At 41.9% G+C, this 13868-nt stretch overlaps 2 pseudogenes; one reads left to right on the forward strand and one right to left on the reverse strand.

Moving 5' to 3' along the window:
• Window positions 1-215: 215 nt before the first annotated feature.
• Window positions 216-332, forward strand: LOC136638017 (5S ribosomal RNA; annotated as a pseudogene).
• A 5778-nt stretch (window positions 333-6110) lies between these two features.
• On the reverse strand, window positions 6111-6230 carry LOC136638285 (5S ribosomal RNA; annotated as a pseudogene).
• Between the last annotated feature and the right edge of the window lie 7638 nt (window positions 6231-13868).

The raw sequence follows: 13868 nt of genomic DNA on the forward strand, positions 1-13868 counted from the left end.
CTGCTATTGAACACATGTTTATAGGTGTGCAATTTTTCCCCTGTAAGCATTAGTTTGTTTTAAAAAGATCTGTTACCTAATTCAGAGTAGTCCCATAGGCTTGGCAATAATGATTTAGCAAGTAGTATAATGAACCAAATCATACTCTTGGATGAGGGTCTGTGAACCAATAGGAAACATTTAATTCCTATGTAGTTTTGGCAATCTGCAGATGTGGCAGCAACTGTTACCCTGCACATGCCCAATCTCGTCTGATCTTGGAAGCTAAGCAGGGTCAGGCCTGGTTAGTACTTGGATGGGAGACCGCTTGGGAATACCTGGTGCTGTAGGCTTGTACCATAGTCTTTCGAGACTGAAGGTTGCCAACCAGATGTGAACAGAGCACTTACAAGTGTGCTGCGCATAAGTGTCCTCAGTTGAAAAGATTTAAATATAAACAGAGCCAACTCAAGATCTCCTGACACCTGAGGCAGCATGGAAACCGATACCCCCCCTTGCTCAGTTATGTGCCAGCCTCTACTCCTCCCATTGTAGATCAGGATTCTTATGTCCTCCACATTTCTTTTTCCTCTCTGTCCCCCTCTTCCTTTTCCAATACAGGATACGAAGGAGGAGGAGGAACCGTGAAAACAAGGAAACTGACCAAGATGCCCCCATCACCACCAATATGCTGCCTGAGGTAACTGTTTCAGTTAGCCTCGTGGATGGGTTGACGTGGAACATGGGCACAACTATTGAGCACAATTCTTCTTTGTTTTCTCTTGCACATTCCCTTCTGTTGTTTGCAAAGAAACTCACCTGCTTTTTTCATTCATTTTGCAGAAGAATGAAGAAATGTCCAGATATTTTATGTGCATGCCCACACTTCTTTCCGAAACTGCCAAAATTTTATAATATTAATGGACATTCTGACACGATTGCTATAAAGAGTAGACTCGGCAGTGTATAAATAAATAAATAAATAAACAAATAAATAAATAAATAAATAAATACTCTCTCAGGATTAGGAAATTAAGGCCCATTCCTGAAATCAGTCAGCGCCGGTGCTGAGCTCTAGCACCGGTGCTGGGCGCCATCAGTGTGCCATAAAGCACATTTACAGCACCCGATGAGTAAGAAGCGCCAGCGCTGGGCCTGTGCCAGTCAGGCGTTGGGCCTAGTGCGAAGGCAGAGGACATGCTGCTGTACGTGCAACTCTGGGGGGTGAGAGGAGGGTAGGGTGGGAGGAGGACCTGGGGCAGGAAGGAGCAGGATCAGCAGAACTCTGCTCCACCGTATCCTGAACTCCATGTCAGGCCAGAAGACCTGACATCGAGTCTCTCAAGTCTGTGCTGCTTCCCAGCACCTGCTGAATTTCCCAGTAGCCGCTTTGGCACCATTAATCCAGCAGGTACCAGGATGCTCAGGATTGGGCTGCCTGTTTCCTATAACGTCAATATTTGGCTGACTGCTCATATTGTACGTGATAGAATTCTGGCGGGCCCACTCTTTGTGTTAGGCAAAGAATCCAATAGGATGGAATGCAGGTCATGGGTCCCAAGCTTAATAAGACAGGAGGCTAGTCAATGGTTCTTAACAAATCCCTAGTAGCCCTGAATGGGGGTTCTCAGGACCTTAGTACATCTATCTGAAAGGAGGAGCTAAGATGCAGATGTCAAGTGACTAGGGGTGCAGTAATAAAGGGAAACAAAACTCTGGGACTTCTGCAGCAGGAATAATGATGCCATGAGCAAGAGCTCTCAGGTGCTACCTTTGAAACTTATTTCAAAGGATCTTAGATGAGAAGAGACTACAGGCTCACCAGGAGGAAAATTGAGAAATTGGCCAATGGATATATGCTAATATCTAGACCACTGATTTTCACAAGACCTCCCTGAGAGACAGTATGTTACATAAATGCTACAATACTATGCAAATTTATCTGGATTAAGTCCTATTGAGCACAGTGGAATTTACTTCTGATGAATCATGCACAGGCTAGCACTCTAATATAGCTGATCGATCTGGGATCATTTTAAATCCATTTTTTTAAATTTCTTATATATTTGTTTGAAACCATTGCAACCCCCCAAAGGGTTGGGGATGAAATAAGCTAGATCTTTAGATGAAGTATGCTTAGTTTCAAAGTAGAAATTAACGGTAGGAGAAACAAATACTCAAATGAAGAAATTTAATATGTTGGACTTTTCTTTTCTTTTGCATAGTCTTGGTGGGGTAGCAGCTATGATGAATGTCATGATGAACTCCTGCACTTCACAATTTACTACAGTATCACTGCAGATCACTCGCTTCTCCATTTGCCTGGCCAGCGAGAAAGACAAAGGAATCATGGGCTGTAGATACTGGAGAAGATAGAGAATGAGATGGAATTCTGATCTAAGGGAGACTGCAATGGAAGCTAAGAAGAGCTGGCAGCTAGTAGCTGCAGATATATATACTTAGAATTCCCATGCTGATGTTGCTTGCTGGATGAAGTGACACCCCAGGACACACCTTCCAAGCCCACACCCTGATCTGCCCCACCTTACCTGTACCCCTCCAAACATACTGCAGCTCTGCTCCAGTTGTGTCTGGAGGTTGTTCTGAGGCCCAGGGTTGGAAGGCCCTAGAATGTCTGGAGGGCCTGAAGAACCAAAAGTGATTCTAAGGCCTCCCAAAGTCTCAGAACACCCTCCAGAGGCAACTGGAGCACAGTTCCAGTCATGTTCGGAGGGAGTAGGAGGGAGTAGGACCCCAGCAGCTGCAGAAAGGATGGCAATGCTGCTCCCCACAGAGTGCCACCCCCTGAGCGACACAACTGTTGCCCGAGCACATGCTATCTAATGCCATCTAAATGCTGAAACCGTGTATTTGTCAATACAGCAAGTGTTACAAAGACATCATAAGCCTCTAGTAATTTCTCCTCTAAAGGAAGTCCAAAGTCGAGTAATACTGTATTCCCTGAAATTTCCACTTGGTAGGATAAGTGGGGCATAAGCATGTAACAATATAAAGTATTTTGAACATTCTAAAGCAGTATAATTATATCAGTGTGAAATATTATTACCATTTCATTCATTAAATATGGCACTTGCCACCAAGGTTGAATCTACACATGTAGCAGAATGTAGTGGTACAATCCTAAGGTGGTAGAAGAGAGACAACATTTGCATCAAATATTATAAGAACTTCCCCAAGATAATGGTTTTTGCAATATGCAATGTTTGGGAGTGAAGTCTCACAAGATCTCGGGCCAGCCGGAGGTCGGCATGCACCCATGCCCCCCCTTTAATTTGCCACTGGGAGGGCTTTTTTGGTATGAAAATAAGGAAGAAAGTAGCTGTGATGTCAATCACATCAATGGTCCTAGTGCGATTGGTTTAGTTTCTGTAAACAGCACAAGGGGGGGGGCGAGAATCATCCAATCATGGATTATCACATTTAGTTTGGCCCCATAGCATCTTGTAAAGTAGCAAGTTAAAAATCTGATATATTTTTCAGGGAAAAAAATCATCTTGCAAAGTCAATAGATAAACATTAAGATTCCAATGACTAAATGACCCCTGAAAAAGTTGTGGTGTTTCACTCCTAAAAAATTGTGGTGAATAATTTCAGAGCTCATCCTCTAGAGTGTTAGTCAACTTTCTCACCTATTGAATAAACTCAAACTTTACAGTAGCTGTGAAATTTCAATTTGTCCATTCAATGTATTGTTGTCAATTCAAAGTACTGTATTGTTCAACATCTCCAAAGTGTTCAGTCTGTTTTAAAAAGCAAAATTCAAATCTAACTTCACCCCAGTCACAGCTTCCCATAGAAAAGAAAAAGATTGTTATGAAGCCATTTGGTTCTGCATTTTTGAAAGATTGCTATCTGAAAAGGAAATTCTCTAAACCAAGAGCTTGCTGCTGCAGCAGCTACAAGTGAGGGAAGAAGCATACAGAGACATACAGATTTGCCCAAAATATAGAGCCTGATCATCAGTACTAAATGAACAGAATGAATGTAATTACTCTGTGGAACACCTTGCCACAGGATGTGGTGATGGCATCTGGCCTGAATGCCTTTAAAAGGGGACTGGACAAATTTCTGGTGAAAAGTCCATCACAGGTTACAAGCTGTGATGGGTATGTGCAATTCTCCTGATTTTAGAAGTAGGCTACCTCAGAATGCCAGATGCAAGGGCGGATGCAGGTCTCTTATTGTCTTGTGTGCTCCCTGAGGCATCTGGTGGGCCACTGTGAAATACAGAAAGCTGGACTAGATGGGTCTTTGGCCTGTTCTAGTAGGGCTTTTCTTATGTTCTTATGTAACAGGGTTGCCAGGTGAGACCAGGGATCAGAGGATGGTACATCAGAAGTGATAGCATAATTGAGAAGTATCAAGGAAAGCTTCATCTCTACACCACTATACATGCTGTATGTTAAAATCTTTAGTTTTTCTTGAGTGTGCTGTGCTAGGTCCCATGTGGTAGAATAGATAAATATTTTATTTCCATGTCTCGAGTGTGCTATGCAGACACAGCACAACATTATGCTGTCTACCCAGAGGCAAGTCCTACTGTGTTCAATGGACTTACTCCAAGGAAAGTGTGCATAGGATTGCAACCTTACCCTTTTTCACATAATTACCTTCTCCCTGCCTATCTGTTGTGGCCTTAAAAAAAATAAGAAAAAAGTGTTCCGTTTCTACACTGTCTGAGCCAAGTACTTGGAGTCAAGCAGTACCCAAGCAGGCAAGTGATCAAGTCAGGAAACAGTAAATCAAACAGGTAAGTGTGTGAGCAGGGACATGAATATCCCAGAGCAGCTCAGTCTGTGCCTGAGTAATATTTTCAGGCAAAAAGGCAAAGCTTTTAGAGGAAGAACTGGAATCATATTGGCCCCATCCAGTAACCTGACTCATGGTGAGCAATAACTAGCCTCTGATCATCTGCAGCAGTAGAATTAAGAGTATAGTAATAAGTGTAGCAGAGAGTAGGCTAGCAGTGATAATCTCTGGCAAGTAGTACAGGGGCATAGAATGCAACCAGGCATTATCTCAGGAAATTGATTCTAGGATCTCCCATGTTTTAAAAAATTGAAGAGCAGTTGGTGCTTGCATGCGTGTAAGGAAGTGATCAGAATGGGACTGTGAGGCCCTGTGAGCCAGTGGGTGGTATTGATTTATTTTTAAGTTCATAGACTGCATTTAGCAGAAGTCCCAAAGCGGTTTACAGTAACTCTTAAAATATAATGTAGCAGTTCCCTTCCCCAGGCATGCTTTTTTTTTTTTTTTACAAGAAATGCTGCTCCCTGAAGTGGGTATCACCTTGCAAGAAAAAAATGTATCATGGATTTCTTCTGTGGGGCGAGTGTCACTTTCGGGGGGGGGGAGGAAGGACAATGTTAATTAGGAATACTGTTGGGAGCGGAGATAAGCTCTAGCACCATTGTCCCTGTCCAACCCAGCCCTGCCTCTGGTTGTTATTTAGGATTTTTAGGGGGAAAAAAAAATGCAGATGATGTAGTCCTGGAACTTCCATTGTCACATTAAGTTTGATCTTGATCAATTAGTGAAATAAGGTGGGGATATAATTTCCAGCCATATTCTCCAAGAACCACAGTGGGTTTGTTTTCCAAATACTGTGTCCACGCATCATGCTTCACTGCCCCACAAGATACTTCACTTACTCCAATATATCCTAACAGTAGGAACACAAGAATTGCTTCATGTTGGCCCCATGCTACATTTTCTTATCTAGCAGCCCAGTCCTATGTAACTTCCCGCACAGCAATGCAGCGGCACCAACTTGACTTGTCTGCATAGGCTTTTAGAGCAGGGGTTCTCAAACTTAACCTCACCTTGACCCACCTGTTCTGTGGTGGAAGGCACAGTGACCCACCTCTTTCTCTGGGTCTCTGCAGTCCCCTATAAGCAACCAAAAATCACTTTCAGGAAACTGGAAGTAAACCAGAAGTTTTGTTCCAGCTGCTTCTGGAGGCCTGCAGAGACCTGGCGTGGGCTCCAATTGCATCAGGAGGGCTCCAGTTTGCATCCACCTGCATGCAAGAATGTGTTAGAGGGCCCAATCCAGGACCCACTGAACATTGGTTGGTTGGCAACCTTCAGTCTCGAAAGAGTATGGTATAAGCCTACAGCACCTGGTATTCCCAGGCGGTCTCCCATCCAAGTACTAACCAGGCCTGACCCTGCTTAGCTTCCGAGATCAGACAAGATCGGGCATGTGCAGGATAACAGTTGCTGCGGATTAGATTGCGACCTAATAAGTGGGTCATGACCCACAGTTTGAGAAACCCTGTGTAGAGTACAGCAAAGCAGAAAAAGATTTGTCAGGAAAAGGAAATTTCTAGTCATGATTAAGGGAACAGGAAACACTTGGAGATTTCTTTGAAAATACTTGGCTTAAATATCAAATTGCACAACAGCTTTTATGGCAATATTCTTGCAATGGAGCATATTTTGAGAGTTTCGAAATACACTTTTACAGAAGTTTTCAAAATAAAAACCCTGATCCATTAATGTTAAGATTTGTTTTCATTCTTAAAAAAAGATTTTTTTTTTTTAAAGTTTACACCCTGATCACATGGCTTTAGAAGAGTTTGGAAAATTAACTAATAGATCGGTCGGCACAGTTGGAAGTTGCTTGGAAGTTGCTATCCCACCCCATCTGCACTGGGCTTCAAGACACAGAATGCGTGCAGATTCTGCTCCTCCTCTACTGTTAACAAGAAGTAGAAGTCTGCCTGTTAACAGGCAGGAGGTCTGGTCTAGAGGGTAGAGCCTCCGTTTGCCTGAAGATAACATCCACAAGGTCGCCAGTTCGAGGCCGCCAGCACCGTGGGACCTTGGAGCAGCTGACAAGCTGAAGCCGAGCTATTCCATCTGCTCTGAGCGTGGGAGGATGGAGGCCAGACTGTGAAGCCAGATTGGAATGAAACACCTTGAATGCAGTGGTTCTTGAAAGAAAGAATCTTCTTTCAAATTGTAAAAATCCCTATTTAATAAGGGATTTAAATAAAGCCTGCCTATGTAAACCGCCTTGAATAAAGACCAAGAAAGGCGGTATATAAATACCTGTTATTATTATTATTATTATTATTATTATTAACAGCAATCTGGCACAGAACAATTAGCTTACTGTATATGCCTACATGAGCTCCAAAATGAGATGGCCTCACTGTACAGGTAGTAGATCCACCTTCTGTGAGCAGTTTGTAGTGAAGTCTAGAAACTTTAGCCTCCTCAGACAGGCATAGTACTAACTTATCATGCTCTCAAAAGTTACATCCTTTTTTTTTTTTTTAGATTTGCGTTTAGAATGAAGAGTCTGGCCTCATTTTCCATTGCAACTAGTAGATTGCCTTGCTCAAGGCGATTCAGGTAATATTGTTCGACATCCACTTATGCTCAATTCAGCTACATATTAACTAAAAGATTTGCTGTTTGACCTCTCACCTGCTCAAGTGAGTTATGAAAACAAATGCATGCTGAAGGTGTGTGATTATGTGTCTTTGACACATGGGTTCCAGAGGTGCTCTATGATGGGTCTGTTTTCAAAATAGCCAGGCTAATTATTCTTCAGGGTTAGAAAGCAACTGTTCCATTTAAGATTCTTGCAACTTGCCCCTGACCAAGGCTGGATGCTTTATCAAAAACAGGATATTGTTGACATTTCAGTAGAAAATGTTTCCTGTTCTTCAAAACTTTCGTTGAACCAGAAATACTATCTTTTCCAATCACCTCTCTCGGTATCTATCTTGCTTTCTCTATCACAGTGTGCCTATTGTGGAATATGCATAATCTGAATTACGTTGCTGCTGGAGCATCAAAAGGAAATAGGTATAGGGGTGAATGAGCAGAATGATTTGTGGACAATAGGGTGAGGGGAAAATCTGTTTGCTTTGAAATTTGTTGGGTCCTTATCAATACACTAAGATTTTTTGAAAACCACTAAATATTGCCATATCTGTATTGATTTAATACATCTTCCTTAAAGCAGGTGAAGCTTTTCCCCACTTACAATCATGCTGGGAAAAGTTTCACCTCCTAAATTTCTTTGTGGCAAACTGTTGTTGACAGTAGCAGAGAAGCAGGCCAAGTAAAAGAAAGTGGCAATCCTACATTTCACATTTGTCTCTGTGGTTTGCTTCCATCCACCCTGAAGATGCTGTGGACACTGGAAAATATCATTCCTCATTTCATATAGAACAATAATTGCTGTTGATCTGCCCTGTTGGTCTATCAAAGACAAACTGCAACTTCTAAATTATTTCTAATTATAACTTCTAATTATAACTTCTAGTTATTTGATTTTTCTCTGTAAATCGCTTTGTGAACTTTTAGTTGAAAAGCGGTATATAAATACTGTTAATAACAATAATAATAACAATAATAACAATAATAATAATGCAAAGTTACTAATGGCAGTTCTCACAGCCAGCTCACCCACGAGGATGAGACCATTGTCTCAGGTGCCAGATTGGCAAGTAGTACCTGTCTGTCTGCCTACCTATCACCTCTGCTCCTCTCCTTCTCCCAGCCCTTTTATCAACTCCTTTCTCCAGGCTAGGCTCATTACCCTATGTTTGAACAACTAACAGTCAGCAAGTGGATAATTATTAAACCATTTCTGTCCAGCCCACAGGTGTACACATTTGATCCCTTTTGCATATATGCAACACTGGGCAGAAAAGGCTAAGCTTAAACTGAGGTCCAAAACTCTGTAATTTGATTTTGTTTATAATACTGCATAGTACAGCCCAGGACACTTCAGAGTTTGTGATGGAGCACTAATCACAAATTCCCCCCCCCCCCAAAAAAAACACCAAAATGCCTCTAAAAAGACACCATGATATAAAACAACAAAAATTGAATAAATACCAACAAAGTTAAAATCCTACCCCAGCAGTTTAACTTCATCTGGTAAAAACCAACCCAAACAAAATGCTACTTGAAGATCCTCTGGCTCTGAATTTGCAAGAAGAGAATTCCACAAGTAGGGGTCAGCTGCTAAAGACATCTCTGAAGTTCCTAGCATTGTATGCATTTACTATCCAAGCACTGCAGTCACATCAGATGTCTAGGGTGTCATAGGTCAAATACAACTCTATGATTTTTGCCTGTAAAGCTTGAGAGAGTCAGTGGAGTCCCTGGAGTGTTGATGGAATGTCCTCTTGCTGATTAGTCCCTTCGGAACAGGCTAAAACATTTGCTTTAGCTGTAATCATCTTAGCATCTAGGGCAGGACCTTGTTTTGTAGACTTAAATGTGCAATGCCTGAATCAAGGAGGGAAAAAAGTCACTATCTTCTTGCTACAAAGAGCTAAACAAAAGCACTCCTGGTAAGGATGAAGACATAGAAAATTATCCTTGATTGCCACAACTGTTGATGTTCTTTCTACAACTCAAGAGCAACCAGGAACTAGCTCCAGCACACTAGCTGTGGAGTTCAGGGTTGCCAACCAGCTTGTATTTTGCTGATTTAACTAGTAAATTCATATTATATGTCAGGTAACCAGTATTGGGGCTGAACAGGCAGCTTTGCCACGAGCTGCCCGTGAGTCACTAGGTTCTGCTTTGGCTCTATCCCAGACACATCAAATTCCATTTTAATTTTCGCCATCATGGCATTGTGCCCTGATGGGGCCAGTATTATAGGAATGAAAGTTGGTAGCTCTAATCAAGTCCAGATGGATCATTTCATCTTTCACAAAAAAGGCATTCCAGGCTGGGTTGGATCTTGCCATCCTTGGGAAAAGGGAGTGGACTGGGACCGATTTCCAGGTTATGAGTCATTCTATCCAATCCAACCTGCCACAAGTTGGTTGAGCAAGGGCATGCCAACTCATGATTTGGAGATATACTGAAGCAAACAAATGACCTATTTGAATCACAGAGCAAAGCCAACTCACGTTGATTTCACCAGGACAAAAATGTGCCCCAAATCCTCAAGTTTCCAAAGATAGTCATTCTAATGGCCAAACCAAACATGACAGGCAGCCACATGTATTTTATCCACATGCTCACCCTTTTCAGATGTAAACCAGGGATAAGGGATTTTCTTTACATGACAAGGAGCCTACTAGGGAGGGCATCTAAATCTATCTTCCCTCCCCCCTCACAGTATCTTGTTGCAAATTTATTCCAGTCTTCTGATTATTGGAGCTAAGCCATGAGAAAACAGCATAAAGTTGATGCATAAACTGCATAAAGAAACTGAGTAAAGTAAGGCAAAGCAAGGAAGGGTGTAACAGAATGCTATGAACTCTTGAAAATGACAATGGAAGGAGAATGGTCCTTGCAAAATGCAGAGTTCAGTGCTGAGGTTCTTTCTCTTCAGATGGCCACAAGCAAGCTGCTGTCCACTCTTTTTTTTTTTTTTTTTTAAATCCTTCCTACCCATTCAGCCCCATAAAAGCCCTGGAATGGATAGCTAGTTTGTGATCAACCTAGGGCACTCCAAATACCAGCCTGGACTAAGGAATTGCTCAATCACAAACACAACAGAGGAGATCAGCATTCATTCTCCTTCCCAGCATACTCTTTTTAATGTGTAGAACAGACAAAATCACCCTTTTATATGGGAATGATGCAGACACATGGAGAGACACCTTGCTTTTCTAGTTGCCTGAAGATTATTTTGATCTTTAAAAAAAGAGGGCTTGTTTGCCTAGGAACTCTTCCTTAAGTTGCTCCCAGCACTAGATTTTTAATTCTGCATTTCTCTAACATCATGAACAGATTTTACACAACATCAGACATATTAAAAATTCAAGTGACCCTTAGAGTGAGGAAGAGACTTAAGTGAGAGATGGATAAAACTGATACTGCTGAATTTAACTCTGCCTCCAAGGTGTTTGCTTCACCTTGTACCCTGGACAAACAGTATTCAGTGCAAGCTTTTCTTCTTGCATTCCAATACCAACATTCAGATCTTGGGAATGCCAGAATTCAATACCAGTTCCAGAAATCTGAGCATCATGGACCTCTACCAGGGATGTACGGTGCAGGAGCAGCAGGTGAGGCATAACAGCCCCATAATAGTCCATAGAAAAGCACCACAGCCACTCCACCCGCATACATCTGAGAAGGCTATCCTTACACCTGAGAAAGGAGGTATAAGGAGAGCCTCCTCAGGTGTAAGCTGTGGTGCTTTCCACGGACTATGATGGGGCAGTTTCTGCCTCACCTGCCACCCCCGCACTGCACTGCACGTCCCTGACCTCTAACCAAATACATGTTCTAGGCAGCTCTGCACTGGACTGGACTGTATCTCTGCCGATGAAGTGTGTCTGAAGAAGCTTCTGGTGCTGGGTCTGGGCCAGAAAGGGGGAATAAAATCCAGCATGCTTGGCAGTCCCCGAGGAGGAGGATAATCAACATCCAATGATTGATGGATATGGATATATATTGAGTTGCCACCATAAAATAAATATCTATATCTGTGACAGAGGCTCCAAACACCACCTTGCTTTGCAGATAGGTCATGGAGCAAACCTGCTCACCCCACATAGTTCTCTGGGAAATGGACAAAAATGCAACTGTCATTGATAATATGCTTCTTTTAGTGCATGCTTAAAGACACTAAGAAGCTTGATAATTAATGTCTTTGACCTCCTTTGTTTAGGTCTAAGTGATGTGGATTCAGTTTAGACTGCCTGTTACTCATGTGAATTTATACAACAAACCACTTGTGATTCAGATAATTCAGCTATTCAGTTTCTAAGGGGCTTTCTAATGTGACTCATTTTTTGTTTCATTTCCCATTTCCCTCCCCCCTCTATTCCTTATTATTTGATCCTTTTCTTATTTGTTCACTCCTACTGTGGAATCTATTAGTATATGTTGAATTAAAAATGTCAAGTTGAATTTGTTTCATGCTGTTAGGAACATATTTTGAGGGGTGGCTTTATGCTGGGCATATAGTCTCATGTGACCACACAAAGAATTCTCCTATCATGGACCAAAATGTCACATATTGTGGACATCCTGTTTACATGGCTTGTCTTTGTTGCTTGAGAAACTGACTTCTTGTTTATGTGGTTTAATGTTGACCCTGATATGAGAAAAGAACAATTATTTTCCATCCCAGATTTGCACACTATTTCTTGTTCTCTCATCTCCAAAGCATATATATATACCTCTTTCTCTTGGCCTCCTCCATGGCAAAACCAACAGGTCATTTTGTGGATTGCTTGTCTTTACATCTGGCTCTCCGCAGAACCCAGCCAGACCTCTTGCTGGAATTGGTGCTCCACTTAATTGTGCATCAAAGCCCACCTGATCAGGTCAAGAGATGCCCAGGTGGTCATAAACCATCCAATTGCATGGACACATGACCTTGTTAACCCTAGGTTTTTTTAAGGTCATGGTGTGCTACCTAGTCCATTTTTGAAAGCAATTGCTGCTTTGTGAAAAGCATGCCTACTCATTGTGTGATTGAAGGAACCAGAGTGCTGAGATATGGTGAGTAACTAGAATAGGAACATTATTCAGTTAAGAATAAGGACATTATTCAGTTAATAATGACAGGGAATTTGTTTTCTGTGTTGCTTGAACTTCTGTCTCCTTGTCAAACTTGGCTGACAAACATCTTTTTGGTCATTGCTTTCTGACAAAAGACATTCCTGTTTTTCATTCCTGTTATCTCCATTCACTGGAAGTAAAAGAAATGGCAGGTTCTCTCATTCGTTACCATATCTAACCTTCCTGTGCTCAATAGATATTTAAGAAACATGAAACTTCAGTCCTTTTACAGGTCCCTATCATTTCTTCAAAATTTGTTTTAATCTTTTAAGATATTTCCTGAAGCTTAGTGAGGATGGCACTGGTTGAATAAAGCCCTAGACCAGAAGTTCCCAAACTGTGAGCCATGGGTCACTGGAGAGCCATGGAAACCAGACAGGGGAGTTGCGGAATCCTTGCAAAAAATACCACTGCCCTATACAAAGTATAGGATTGTAGCCCTACTGGGGAGTTACAGCCAATGGGCCAGTAGGTCAAGGAAGCCACCAGTCTAAAGTGTTTAGGAACCACTGGCCTAGACTCTAGTATATATAATATAAGTACTAAAATAAGTAGATCATTTAAGGATGGAATTGATGGCATCATCTCTGCAACAGCCAAACATAATATTAAGAACTTTTGTCTAATCCACTTTGAAGGCTAGAGACACAATATTGCACTACTTTCCAAAAATAAGATATTTTACCATTTGAAGTATCTAACTCTTTGGAAAAGTTCCCAAGATTCATCTGAACTTTCCTTTAATTAATGTCATCCCATTGCTTTTAGTAATACACTTGAGAATGCAAATTCATGATCACTCTTCCTCCTTAATGTTAACACCCTTCAGTGAAGGATGACTCCCTCTTAGTCATTCTTTAACCAAACTATACATCTATATTTATCTTCCACATTAGTCAAAACTTCCAGTTCCTGAAAGGGGGGGGGGTTCAATTTGGCAACTCACTTCAGTCTGTTCCCCACTTTCTCATACTACCATTCCCCTAAATTAAAAAAAAAACAAGAAGGCTTATCTTGCACTTACTGCACATAGTACTGGTTTGTTACTTAAACAAGCTGCAGCACTCATTGCTATCGTTCATGACACATGGATTCTTGATATCACTGGCGTAGCTAGAGGGGGGCGGTGCACTAAGTTTTGCAGGGAGCCTCCCTGCAGTGTGCAAGCAGCTCCTCCCCTCCCCTTTGGAGCCATGTTTGCTGGTGGAGGAAACCAGAAGGGAATGGCTCCCAAGGGGAGGGGGAGGAGCTGCTTGCACACTGCAGGGAGGCTCCCTGCAAAACTTAGTGTGACGCCCCCCCCTTCTAGCTACTCCAGTGCTTGATATAGTTGTGTGTGTATCACCAACTATAACTGCAAA

This window comes from Tiliqua scincoides, chromosome 1 (assembly GCF_035046505.1).
Source record: "Tiliqua scincoides isolate rTilSci1 chromosome 1, rTilSci1.hap2, whole genome shotgun sequence".
NCBI classification, from domain to species: domain Eukaryota; kingdom Metazoa; phylum Chordata; class Lepidosauria; order Squamata; family Scincidae; genus Tiliqua; species Tiliqua scincoides.